Here is a 13,113-nt window from a genome sequence, read left to right as displayed (position 1 = left end):
ATTCAACATAGGACTTCTAGTCCTGTCAGGCCCTAGGTGCAGGGGGGCTGGCATCCCCCGTCACACAACTGTGTAATTGCCAATACTTTTTCATCAAGTGGCCCAGGCATAGTGGCCTGAGTAACCTGAGAAGGCTTTTTCCTTTCATTGGGAATTATGAAATCTTCCAGGCTCCATGTTGCTGGTATTTTTTCAATAGTTCTCACCCCTGTCTTTTTGGGGTGGTTTTGAAATTTTTGGTTGTCCTCCAACTGCCTCCATTATCCACTTAATTAGAGAATGGTTTCTTACATATGTATTACCGTCACACATAGTCTCTGTCTGAGAGCCAGATGGATGCCAGATTAGAAATCTCAGGCCCATTAGTTACCACACTTTCAGCCCCCATGTCCCAATAATCGCAGGATACAGCTGGTATGCTCTCTTGTGGTCTTTGCTTAAATTGCTGTAACAGACCCATGAGCTCGAGAGCTGTGTATGGGCACAGTTACATGTAATGTGGTATGTGAAGGGGGCCACTCTTCGTGTGCCAACCCTGCTGGTCTGTCCTGGATTTTCTTTGACTTCTGAGTGATTACTGGCCTTATTTCTAGAGGATCTGAGGTCCCCAGATGCTCTAGCTACATTTTAGGTTGCTTGGCCTTCTTTTTGTTCTTGTGCTCAACTAGGATCCAAGGATCCTGCTGATCTAAGTCCTTTTCCACTGCTAGTTACATGGATCTTAATTTCAAAGGGGAAGTTCCATTTAAAGTTGGGGTAGTTTGCCCTGCCAAAGATGTAATTTTGTTGTCTAATATAAGCTTTCAAAAGTTCATTTTCATCTTTTAATTCTTCCTCCGAGGACTGATATGTATTAATAATGAAAAGCAGTAGCCATGCCATGGCAGATGCTAGTACTATTCTTTCCTCAGTTGTCAGAAAGTTTTATCTTAATTTATTCAAGAAGTTGGCCATTTTTAAAGAAGATTTAATAATGGGACCATTGTCCCTTATAGGTCCCTGTTCTTTAATAATCCAAGCAGTGCTTAGTCACAGGGAACCAGGGATTCCCCAGCAAGTTCCTCTTTGGGTATATTTGGGGTCCAGGTGACCATCCAATGTATAACTTTTTTAAGGTAATCCATAATAAATAATGGTTAACTAGTGAAATGCTATAATGGGATAAAAAATACTATGATAATAGCAGGGTAGTTATTACTCTGACTGCAGCAAATGAGAACTAATCCAAATGCAGCAGACACAGACACAGAAATGAAGGAGCTTTAGAAGGTCTCAGGTAGGCGGGGATCTCTAGCAAGACATGCCCTCACCTCCACTGCCAACTTCAAATGAAATCTGCACCTGAGCTCCCATAGGTTGGCCCTGCCTTCACACTAGGTGCTCAGTCACTGTTTCAGGCCATGACTTAGCATTTCTGCTAAGTGCCTGATTTTTTTTTAATCTGATGTGAGTTATTTTTAATAAGTGCAGTTCATTTTGAACTCAATTATGATGCAGTATTTCTCAGATTGCCAACTTACAACTTAATCTTGCTATATCTGGATTCTGGACGAGATTGTATTAATGTTTTTAAAAGTTCCTCATGAGGATCCAATTTAGATTTCTCACCAGGGTACAGACTTCTTTGCTATCAATGTGCATGATAGTGTTTCAAGAAAAATTTGGTAGCCCTAAAAGACGACTGAAAGAGATTAAAGGAAAAGTTGAAGATAGTAGTGGTTTGGACAAACAGAGGAAATGAGCAATGAAAAGAGAACGAAGAAGCAGGGAGGATAAATGGAACTTCAGAAACTCCAGATATGAGGGTAACATGAGAACAAAAGTTCTCCTAGCAGACAATGAATCAGACAATTGGCAGATGAAGAACAAATGAAATAAAATTGCACTGTTACCTCACTAAGGAGATACTATTGATGAAGCAATTCAAGACCTTTTATCATCAGTGATCTTGACTTCAGGAGCAAATCAGATGACTTCAGGGTATCTTATTTTTTGCTTATCCTCTGTCACAGTTTGGAAATTAAAGTTTCTTTCTCCAGAGCTTGCAGAATTCTTTCATTTTTGTGAAATGTTTGCTAGAATACTTGGCAAGATACACCACCTCTTTCTTTCACTACTTTTTCCAACACTGAAGCTTTCAGAACAAAGTTTCAGAGGATGGGAAAAAACTAATTACTTGCTCTAGTGTTAGGAATAGGAGCAGACAGTGAAATGGTAGCCCATGATTGTGGCAGTGAGAGCATATCTGATGTAGCACTGGCCATATGTAGACAGATTTAACATGATATCGAAAGCTCCTAGATATATTGATATGCACCAATGCTAAATATACTACACACTAATTCCACTTGAAATCAGTTATATTTCAAACAGAAAGGCAATGAGTTATTTAACCTTATGTACTCAATATCAAAACTGCTGAAGCAGAGAGAGCTTAGTGACACTAGCTTCCCTTATCCTTCATTAAAGCTGCTAAAGGTGCATTTGGTTATTTTTATAACTACTACATTCCCATCTAGGCAGGAACTGGAATTTTTACAAAGATCATATATTGTTAGGAAAGGATAGATTATATATTCTCTGTGGAGACAAAAAGAGAAATTATCACTGGCTCTAATTTATTACATTTTCATGAATTAATTTCTCATTAGTAACAGAATGTAAAGCAGACTTAAAGAAGAGATCAAATATGAATTTCAATTTAAAAATTTGCAGAGCTGTAGAAATCACAGTGAGTATTGTGTGAATACAAACATCCACTACAAGTTACAGAAGTTCAGTTTATCCAGACAGATTGACTGCATACAAAAATCCAATATTTATATAGTGTAGTGTCACAGTGTAATCCATGACAGAGACACAAGGAAAAAAAGGAGAAAGAAAGGAAGTAGGAAAAAAGAACACAAAGGCACCATCGGTGTTCACACGGCCGCCTGAGCAGAGCGGCGCACAGGGGGAGGGTAGGGGGAAGGGTACGGAGATAACAGATGGGGCAACATAAAAAAACAACGGCACGAATTGAGGAGGAACAGTGATTTTACTAAATCTAACAAAATCGAATAAACTGAGAGAGACAGGCAACTAAGGTATAAAGATTCAGACAGAGAGAGAGACAGAGAGACATTATTTATCCTGATAAATAATGACAGGACGAGAGGGAATGACCACAAGTTGCGCCGGGGAAGATTTAGATTAGATTTGAGGAAACACTTTTTCTCTGAAAAAGTGGTCAGGCACTGGAATGGCCTGCCTAGGGAGGTGGTTGAGGCACCATCCCTAGCGCTGTTCAAGAAGCATTTAGATGGGGTGCTGAGGGATTTGATTTAGTGGTTTAGTGGGTAGGGATGGTGTTAGGAGGATGGTTGGACTAGATGATCTTGTAGGTCCTTTCCAACCTAGTGTATCTATGAATCTATGAATCTATGAAAGAGTATGTGTGCCACAAAAGAATGAAATATTTCTATTAAGTAAATTGTGCCATCCTTACTCACTATTCTGTATTTTCTTTCATAGAAATTATAAAAACCTTCTATTTGATTGTTATGCATTCCTCTTTTTCCATATAAGAGAAAGCCGAATATTCCCATTACTAATACTGGGAGATGGAAACAGGGAAGAGGCAAGATGAGCTCCATCCAGCACTTAGCCAAGCTACAGATGTGTTAAGCGAAGTAGCATTTTTCAAGTTCTCATTTACTTGTACCTCTGTACCACCATAGGAGTCTGGCCTCAAAGAAGCTCTATATTTGATAAGGCTGACTACAAACACAAAAGGAATCTCCTTTTCCTCAGTGTTTATATGATCATATATGTAAATAAATCATAAAACACTAATGCAAGTTGCTTAAAAACTAGTTTTGTTGAAGATGAACTGCATAGCAACTTTCACAGCAAGTGTTTAGCCAGTGGTTTAATGTAGATAGTATCTGCTACCTTGGAGTTATGAAAGTGATAATCATCATTTCATTGCTAATTCATGGCCTCCAGCTGGCAGCTCATATGCGGGGTCTGAGTAAACACAGGATCATTTAATTTACTCTTTCTCATTTAGAAATGTTCCATGCAAGTACAGAAAAAATATATAAAGATATATAGCTCAATGGGGCTGCCAGATTTACATCTTGTAATAATATGAGTTAAGGAGTTTGAGGCTTAAATTAGTCATGAAACTTGCAATTATCCCTGCTGTTTTCCCTCTTTCTCCTTTATTATTCTTTTTTTGTATGAGATTGTGACCTCATTGTTATAAAAACAAGCTGATACCACTTGGTGGTATTTATTGAGGTTAAGAAAACATTTCGCTTAATGCTTATGCCACACAGCAGCAACCTTTCTGCCTTATCTTTTAAATAGCACCTTCTAGCTTCCACAAGAATTCTGCGTCACCAGCCTGCAGAGGTGGTACAAAAGAAGTACTTTAAACAATGAATACATTGGAATACATTGGAATTCCAATTGTATTCCAATTTGAATACATTGCTGATGAAAGGTCAGCTAGAAGGAAGGAAACTGAATGATATAACAGATTTTTTCTTTCTTTAATACATGTGCTCATATAGCAAGCTCTCAGCTGTCTGCATTATAGACAGCAAAGGCCACCAGCTCTGCTGTACCCTTACAGATAACCCTTACAGTGACTGGGATAAAGTGACATGTCAGTGTTTCTACTTCTAGAGAAGTAGCTATGAAATGCATAGCAAGTAATACTGTAATTCCCATATAAGAATAAAGTCTCTTAGGTGCAGCAAAGCAATATCACTGAGCAATGGAATGTTCTATCACATGTGACAGGCAACCATTACAGAAACATAAGATGTGCACGTGCAGCACTGGCAGGCCCTGCACAGAAAACTTTCCAAATAAATAAATTTTTGCTTAACTGGTAGGACATTTTTACTTTTAACATCTTCTTTCCAAACAGACCAAAAATCTGTATTTCTTACCTAATTTTCATACCACTAGCTGGATCTTGTTTTCCACCTTAAAAAATTACACAATGATAACTATATACAAAACAAATCCAACAGAACTTCTTGTATTGACAAAAATGTCAAGATCTTCAGTATTAATGGTGTTGGATTTGCCACATATAATGAATTAAAATATGGATTAATTCAATTTTCAAGAAATCCTTTCCACAAATTCAATGTTTTTTATCTTTCTTCTTGAAGAACAACAGCAACATCAGCAATTTTCCCCAGGACAAAAGACTTTTTTTTTGCAGCAAGCTTTGATACATAGTGAGGCAGCACAGGCCTTGGGTATGGCAGGTGCTGTATATAGTCAAGAAAGAGCTCTAAGGAGAACACAGTGTAAATGTGCATAGAAAATGAAATGGGAGCTGGCAAGGGACTGGAGTTTGTATTATCATCTGTGAAAAAACTATCAGCTTCCCGACAATAATACGTGGTCATGGAATTAAATTCATAATAATTAATAGGGCAAATCATATCTCTACAAATTATATCTGTAAAGTTGCAGCAAGAAATAAAAATTCCATTAATCAGGATGTTAGAAGTATACCCATTCTGTTCCCCAAATAATAAAGCCATCATTTGTACTAATATGTACAAGTGACTTAGACTTCTAATACTGCTATTACTGCTAATATGAATAATAGCATCACACTGATTCAGGATATGAGGAACAACATACCTTAGGTGCAACAAAAGTAGTTCCATTACTAATCATCAGTTGTAAGAGCTTATTATGAAAATGTCAAAAAGCTCAGAAACAAATACATAATGACCTATAATTAGTAAAATATAAATAACAAGCACCATATAGGTTTGCAGTTTGCAGACAACTAGTTTTCTGTTCATTAGCAATTTGATTGATTAATTTCCTCCAGAAAGCCCACAAACAAAAAAAAAAAAAAAAAAGAAGTGCACTCAGATCTATCAGTGAGCAATGGCTTTGAGCAAGCGTGTCTGACCTGCGGGCCACATGATTACTACCACGGCTGCAATGCAGCCCAGCCCCTCTCATTGTTTAAGAGAAGATCTTTCCCGGGGAGTGGCCCCAGGCATGTGCCCATTGCTGAAACCAGAGCATGGGGAGGGCAATGCTGTGCAGTGCTGACTCAAGTAATGGCAAATAATTGTATGCATTTTGATACATTGGCTAAATACAGAGCTCTGAACAGTGAAGGACATGCAGCCCTGCTTACCTTTTTGATAAAGGAATTTGAGCACAGAATCACAGTATCCTTGGAATGGGAAGAGACCTTTAAAGGTCATCTAGTCCTACTCCCCTGCAGTGAACAGGGACATACACAGCTCGATACAGTGCTCAGAGCCTGGTCCAGCCTGGCCTTGAATTTCTCCAGGAATGGGACTTTTACGGCATCTCTGGCAAACATGTTCCAGCGCCTCACCACCCACACTTTTTACAGTGGGTTTTAGCTTATACTCAGCCTAAATTTCCCCTCTTTAAGCTTGAAACCATTTCCCCTTGTCCTGTCACCACAGACTCTTCTAGGCTGCCTCCTTCTTTCTTATAACCCCTCTTTAGATACTGACTGAACACTCTCAGGTCTCCCTGGAGCCTTCTCTTTTCCAGCTCTTTTAGCCTGTCATCACAGGGGAGGCGTTCCATTCCTCAGATAATTTTTGTGGCCCTCCTCTGGACATGCTTCAGCAGGTCAGTGTCTCTCCTGTGCTGAGGACTCCACATCTGGATACAGTATGTCAGGTGATGTATCACCAGCACAGAGCAGAGGTACAGGATCGTAGAATGGCTTGGGATGGAAGGAACCCCAAGTATCATCAAGTTCCAACTCTCCTGACACAGGCAGGGCCACCGACCTCCAGATCTGGTACTATACCAGGTTGCCCAGGGCTCCATCCAACCTGGTCTTGGACACCTCCAGGGATGGGGCATCCACAGACATACTGGGCAGCCTGTTCCAGCACCTCATCACTCTCTCTGTGAAGAACATAGCCCTGACATCCCTCTTTGAGCTTAAAACCATTCCCCCTTGTCCTATCACCATCTACTCAAGCAAAAAGTTGATTCCCCTCCTGTTTATAATCTTTTAAATAATGGAAGGCTGCAATGAAGTCTCCTCTCAGCCTTCTCTTCTCTAGGCTGAATAAGCCCAACTCCCTCAGCCTGTCTTCATAGAGATTGCAGAATCATAGAATTTCTCAGGTTGGAAAAGACCTTCAAGATCATGAAGTCCAACCACAACCTAACCATCCTACTGTGCTACCTTAACTACCCTCTACTAAATCATGTCCCTGAGCACCACATCCAAACAGATTTTGAACATGTTCAGGGATGGTGACATCTCCCTCGGGAGCCTGTTCTAGTGCTTAACAACCCTTTCAATAAAGAATACTGGCTGTTTGACCGTCTGCCTTATCTGTGTTTAAATAGCACCTTCTAGCTTGGTGTTATGCATCCAGTCCTGCTCAACTGTTTTTCATTCCACAAGGAATACAAAACTAGCATATCTGAGGAGGATAATGGAACAGGAATCTGTATATCATCATGCATATTGTGTACATTTTACTTTACTACATATGTAAAAACGGTTTAGCTCTAACAACCTGCATCCTGCTACAAGCATCATTTCTGAATGCTGCAGTTCAGGTTTTGCTGAATTCATCTGACCTCAACTAAATCCAGTCACAGATAGATGGCCTTCATCCATTTACTTTTAATTTACAGACTAACTGGATAGCTAGAAATACAGTTCTGGAAAAAGAAAAAAAAAAGAATTAGCACGTGAAAATTCAGGTGCATTGTTGCGGTGACCCCAGGAGGATGACCCACGGCCGCGCCGGAACGATCTTCTTAAGATGCCGATGCAAGGACTCAGAGAGACATCAATATGATTATGCAGCTGAGCCAACTTTATTGCGCAGGTTACATACTTTTATACCCCTTGAACATATGCTATTTTTAGAATAATTGTTAAGCAGTGGTTCTTGCTCGGTCCTTGCAAGATAAGTGGTGTCCAATTAGTTCTTCTTTTCCCACACATACCGGGGCCATCTGGTTCCACCGCAAACTTACTCCCTCATCGTTGCCTGGTCAACGGTGCACTACTTCTCAAAATTCAGTGATCTGAACATGCTGTTTTGTTCGCACTGCTACAAAGATAAGCACACACAACCTCCTTTCCCAAGCCAGTTCTCCACAGTGCATGATTTTGTATACCATAGAGTATATAAAATACTATTCCTAGCATATTTGTATTCCTTATATTACCGAACTTCAAAATTACTGTAAGAATGGAAAATCCAATAACCAAAACCAAATATGTCTATTGTGTCTTGCCTAGACACATACATATATTTTAATCTGAATGAAGAGTTTAGGATCTTAACTTTAAAGAACCTTAATGACACAGCTTCTCAGTTAAGGGGAAAGTACACTGATCACTGTAAGCTATGGAACTTCATCTGTCCATTGTGTTCTCCTATTGCTCCACCTTTTATTTGAATGCTAAATTAAAATGTAACAACTTAGCCCTCAGTGTTGTACTTGAAGATGAACCCTTGTGCTGCTCAGCCCAAAGTATTTCACTCATTGCCTGACGCTGCTTATCTTTTGACTATAGCGGTTGTCTTTCCTTCTTGAGTTCCAGATCTCCCTGATGAAGGGAAGTGAAAAGGGAAGTGAGGAGCCCTTTAGATGCCTTTTTCTGTTCATAGGTTCATAAGGTTGGAAAGGACCTATAAGATCATCTAGTCCAACCATCCTCCTATCACTATCCCTACCCACTGAACTACTAAATCAAATCCCTTAGCACCTCATCTAAACGCTTCTTGAACAGCGCTAGGGATGGTGCCTCAACCACCTCCCTAGGCAGGCCATTCCAGTGCCTGACCACTCTTTCAGAGAAAAAATGTTTCCTCAGGTCTAATCTAAATCTTCCCCGGCGCAACTTATGGCCATTCCCTCTCGTCCTGTCATTATTTATCAGGGAGAAGAGGCCCACCCCCTCCTCACCACAACCCCCCTTCAGGAAGTGGTAGAGTGCAATAAGGTCTCCTCTGAGCCTCCTCTTCTCCAGACTAAACAACCCCAGCTCCCTCAGCCGCTCCTCATAAGACTTGTGCTCCAGACCCCTCACCAGTTTTGTTGCCCTTCTCTGAACACGCTCCAGGACCTCAATGTCTTTCTTGTAGTGAGGGGACCAAAATTGAACACAGTACTTGAGATGCAGCTGCACCAGAGCTGAGTACAGGGGGATGATCACCTCCCTGCTTCTGCTGGCTACACTATTTCTAATACAGGCCAGGATGCCGTTGGCCTTCTTGGCCACCTGGGCACACTGCCGGCTCATGTTAAGCCAAGCATCAACCAACACCCCCAGGTCCTTTTCCTCTCTACATTCTTCAAGCCATTCTGCCCCAAGCCTATAGCATTGCATGGGGTTATTGTGGGCACTTGGTCTTATTGAACCTCATCCCATTGAGCTCAGCCCAGCTGTTCAGCCTACCCAGATCCCTCTGAAGGGCCTCCCTACCCTCAGGCAGTTTGACACATCCTCCCAACTTGGTGTCATCTGCAAACTTACTGAGGGTACACTCAATTCCCTCATCTAGGTCATCAATAAAGATATTAAACAAGATGAGCCCCAAAACTGACCCTTGGGGGACACCACACGTAACAGGACACCAGCTGGACTTAACTCCGTTAACCACTACCCTCTGGGAACGGCCCTCCAGCCAGTTCTCCACCCAGAGAAGAGTGAACCTGTCCACACCACGGGCCGCCAGTTTCCCCAGGAGAATACTGTGGGAGACTGTGTCAAAGGCCTTGCTGAAGTCCAGGTAGACTACATCAACAGCCTTTCCCTCATCTACCAGTCTGGTCACCCAGTCATAGAAGGAGATGAGGTTGGACAAGCACGACCTGCCCCTGGTGAACCCATGCTGGCTGGGTCTGATCCCCTGGTTGCCATGCACGTGTCGTGTGATCTCCCTCAAGATCATCTGCTCCATAACTTTCCCTGATACCGAGGTCAGGCTGACAGGCCTGTAGTTCCCCAGGTCTTCCTTACGGCCTTTCTTGAAGATGGGAGTCACATCGGCAAGCCTCCAACCTTGTGGGACCTCTCCAGATAACCAGGAATTCTTATAGATGGCAGAAAGCGGCTCGGCAATCACCTCTGCCAGCTCCCTCAGCGCCCTTGGTTGGATCCCATCTGGTCCCATGGACTTGTGGTGGTTCAGATGGAGGAGCAGATAGATGGGCTTTAGGCCTTTCCACTCAAGCTATTAAATTTTAATTTCTATCTTGACCTAATAAGTTCATAAGTTCATAAGTTCATAAGGTTGGAAAGGACCTATAAGATCATCTAGTCCAACCATCCTCCTATCACTATCTCTACCCAACTACTAAATTAAGTCCTTTAGCACCTCATCTAAACGCTTCTTGAACAGCGCTAGGGATGGTGCCTCAACCACCTCCCTAGGCAGGCCATTCCAGTGCCTGACCACTCTTTCAGAAAAGAAATGCTTCCTCAGGTCTAATCTAAATCTTCCCCGGCGCAACTTGTGGCCATTCCCTCTCGTCCTGTCATTACTTATCAGGGAGAAGAGGCCTACCCCCTCCTCACCACAACCCCCCCTCAGGAAGTGGTAGAGTGCAATAAGGTCTCCTCTGAGCCTCCTCTTCTCCAGACTGAACAATCCCAGCTCCCTCAGCCGCTCCTCATAAGACTTGTGCTCCAGGCCCCTCACCAGTTTTGTTGCCCTTCTCTGAACACGCTCCAGGGCCTCAATGTCCTTCTTGTAGTGAGGGGCCCAAAACTGAACACAGTACTCGAGGTGCGGCCGTACCAGAGCTGAGTACAGGGGGATGATCACCTCCCTGCTCCTGCTGGCTACACTAATGCTGATACAAACACTGCTGAACCTCTTCTTGAAATTTTAGAGAAGCACAGCCTTATTGCTTCAGGGCTGGCTTCCCCATGACACATACCCAGGACTGTTTGCAGTCCTGAAAACTGTGGAGTGTGTATTCTAGGGTGACTGACTATTCTAGTCACAAGTGAAAAATATAGCATTAAATAACTTTCCTCACAGAAGTCTAACTGCATTGCAACCATTCCCAGTACACCTGAATAAGTGCAATCAACAAAAGGCTAGACAAATACTTGCCACTGTTAATGGAACTGCCAACAAGACTGTGAGACTTCTCTAGGCAAAGGTGTCTGCATTTGGTCCCATATTTAGAAAAAATTCTAACATGTCATATCCTCCCTGTACCTCAAGTCCTTATCTCATTCATTTGATTGTCTCATAATACTGGGAGGAAACGCAGTGCATTTAAGATGCTCTCTAGCTCCAGCCCTGAAGAATCTAGCTTTGTTGGGAAGTGATTTATCTGTACATATTGCACAAGTATCATCTTTTAAATCTTGTTTAGTGTCCTACTGATTTACCCTTTCCCTGATTTACCCCAAGAGATAATGGTATTGGGAAAAAATAAAAAAAATAAAAAAGCCCTAAGAAAATTAACCTATGGATAAAGGTGAATATCATTATGAAACATGGTCGTCTGTCTTTTTAGCAAAAGCAAATAAAAAGAACTAATTCAAATGAAATTAGTTCTCAGACATACGTGTGTTTACAAGCAGAAATGAGAAACTTGTGCTTCACAAATCCTTTATAATGCTTTATAAATACAAACATTCAAAAATATAAACTCTTCCATAAAATACCTAACTTTTCTTAAAAATCATTGCACATCTCATTGGGACAATTACAAAAAAAAAAAAAAAAAAAAAAAAAAAGCCGAATAGTACATTCTCTGGGAATTCTACTAGCATACAAGAAAATAATTCTTCTCCATCATTTGTCTCTGGTTTTGTTTTGTTGTTTTGTTTTGTTATTATTGTTTTTGTTTTTGCTATCTTGATATCTTATTGTTGATAAGAATGCTGATATGTTTATTTCCAACGTTATGACTGGCAAGTAACATAACTCTTCTGTCTCCCAAACTGTCATTTGTGTTACACAAGTAGGATAAGTATAATTTTTTACACAAAACAGAATAAAACACACCTGAATACAATATTTTGTTGTTTTTTGTTTTTTGCTTTTTTTTGGAGACAGCTTTATGCTTACTGTCAATCCCACCAAACCATATCCCTCAGTACAACATCTAGATGTTTCTTGAACATCTCTAAGGATGTTGACTAAACTACCTCCCTTGGCAACATGCTCCAGTGCCTTACTACTCTCTTGGAGGAGAAGTATTTCCTAATGTCCAACCTGAATCCCCTCTGGTGCAACTTGAGGCCATTCCCTCTAGTCCTATTGCTAGTTAGATGGGAGAAGAGGCCAGCCCCACCTCACCACAACCTCCCTTCAGGTTGCTGTAGTCAGGTACTTGCTCTATCAAATAGGGCTATTGTGCTCTTTGTAGCTGTTGTGCTTTCCATGGAAATAAATAGGAGGTATTACTTTCAGAGCAGCCCACATATGTTATAGAATTTCAGGAATTACAGTATGGGTGCTTGTGAGAGTTGGACAACCATGCACCTTTTAACTGGGAACACTAGGGAGTTTGTATTCTTCGAATCACTACAAATGATTAAGTATAATTGAGAAATATGTTTAACTTTCAATCCACTTCCCATTCAAAAAGTACTGGTTTTTTTCATACTGTCTAAACAGTTCTGGTTCTTCAGATATAAGTCTATATAAGTCTCTTCTCATATAAGTCTTTCTTGATAAGTGTTTGTACCCATACTATTGTCTTCATGCGTTTTTCTGAATAGGACTACACAGATAACTAATGTCTTAACAAAACTGGAGAAAAATAATTACACTGGCATCTGAAGTCAGTGTAAAATTACTATATAAAGAAATTAATACTAATATTACTGTTACTTTAAATATTTTTTGGCAGAAACTTAATACATTTCTTTTTTCCATACTACATAATGCTTATAAAGAGTTAAGGAGGTGATCATAACCAAAAGAATGATATATTTTTCACTAATTTCTGCTGCCTTCATTCAGAGACACTCTGAAACACTTTGCAGACTGTTTTATATAGGAACAGAAATTAGAAATAGAAAACTACACTGAGATTTCATCAACAATTCATGAAAATAATTAAAGGATTTAATCAGATTCATTCATC

General features: G+C 40.7%; 1 protein-coding gene across 1 annotated transcript in view; it reads left to right on the top strand.

Annotated features, from left to right (window-relative positions):
• Positions 1-13,113, top strand: part of CNTNAP2 (contactin associated protein 2) — a 677,682-nt gene that overhangs the window by 559,918 nt on the left and 104,651 nt on the right. The window lies entirely within an intron of this gene.

The sequence above is a fragment of the Cyrtonyx montezumae genome, unplaced genomic scaffold, assembly GCF_038088225.1.
Source record: "Cyrtonyx montezumae isolate F1298 unplaced genomic scaffold, pur_monq_1.0 scaffold_8, whole genome shotgun sequence".
Classification (NCBI taxonomy): Eukaryota; Metazoa; Chordata; class Aves; order Galliformes; family Odontophoridae; genus Cyrtonyx; species Cyrtonyx montezumae.
The sequence above is the reverse complement of the archived record's forward strand: the minus strand, read 5'-3'. Positions and strand labels throughout refer to the sequence as shown.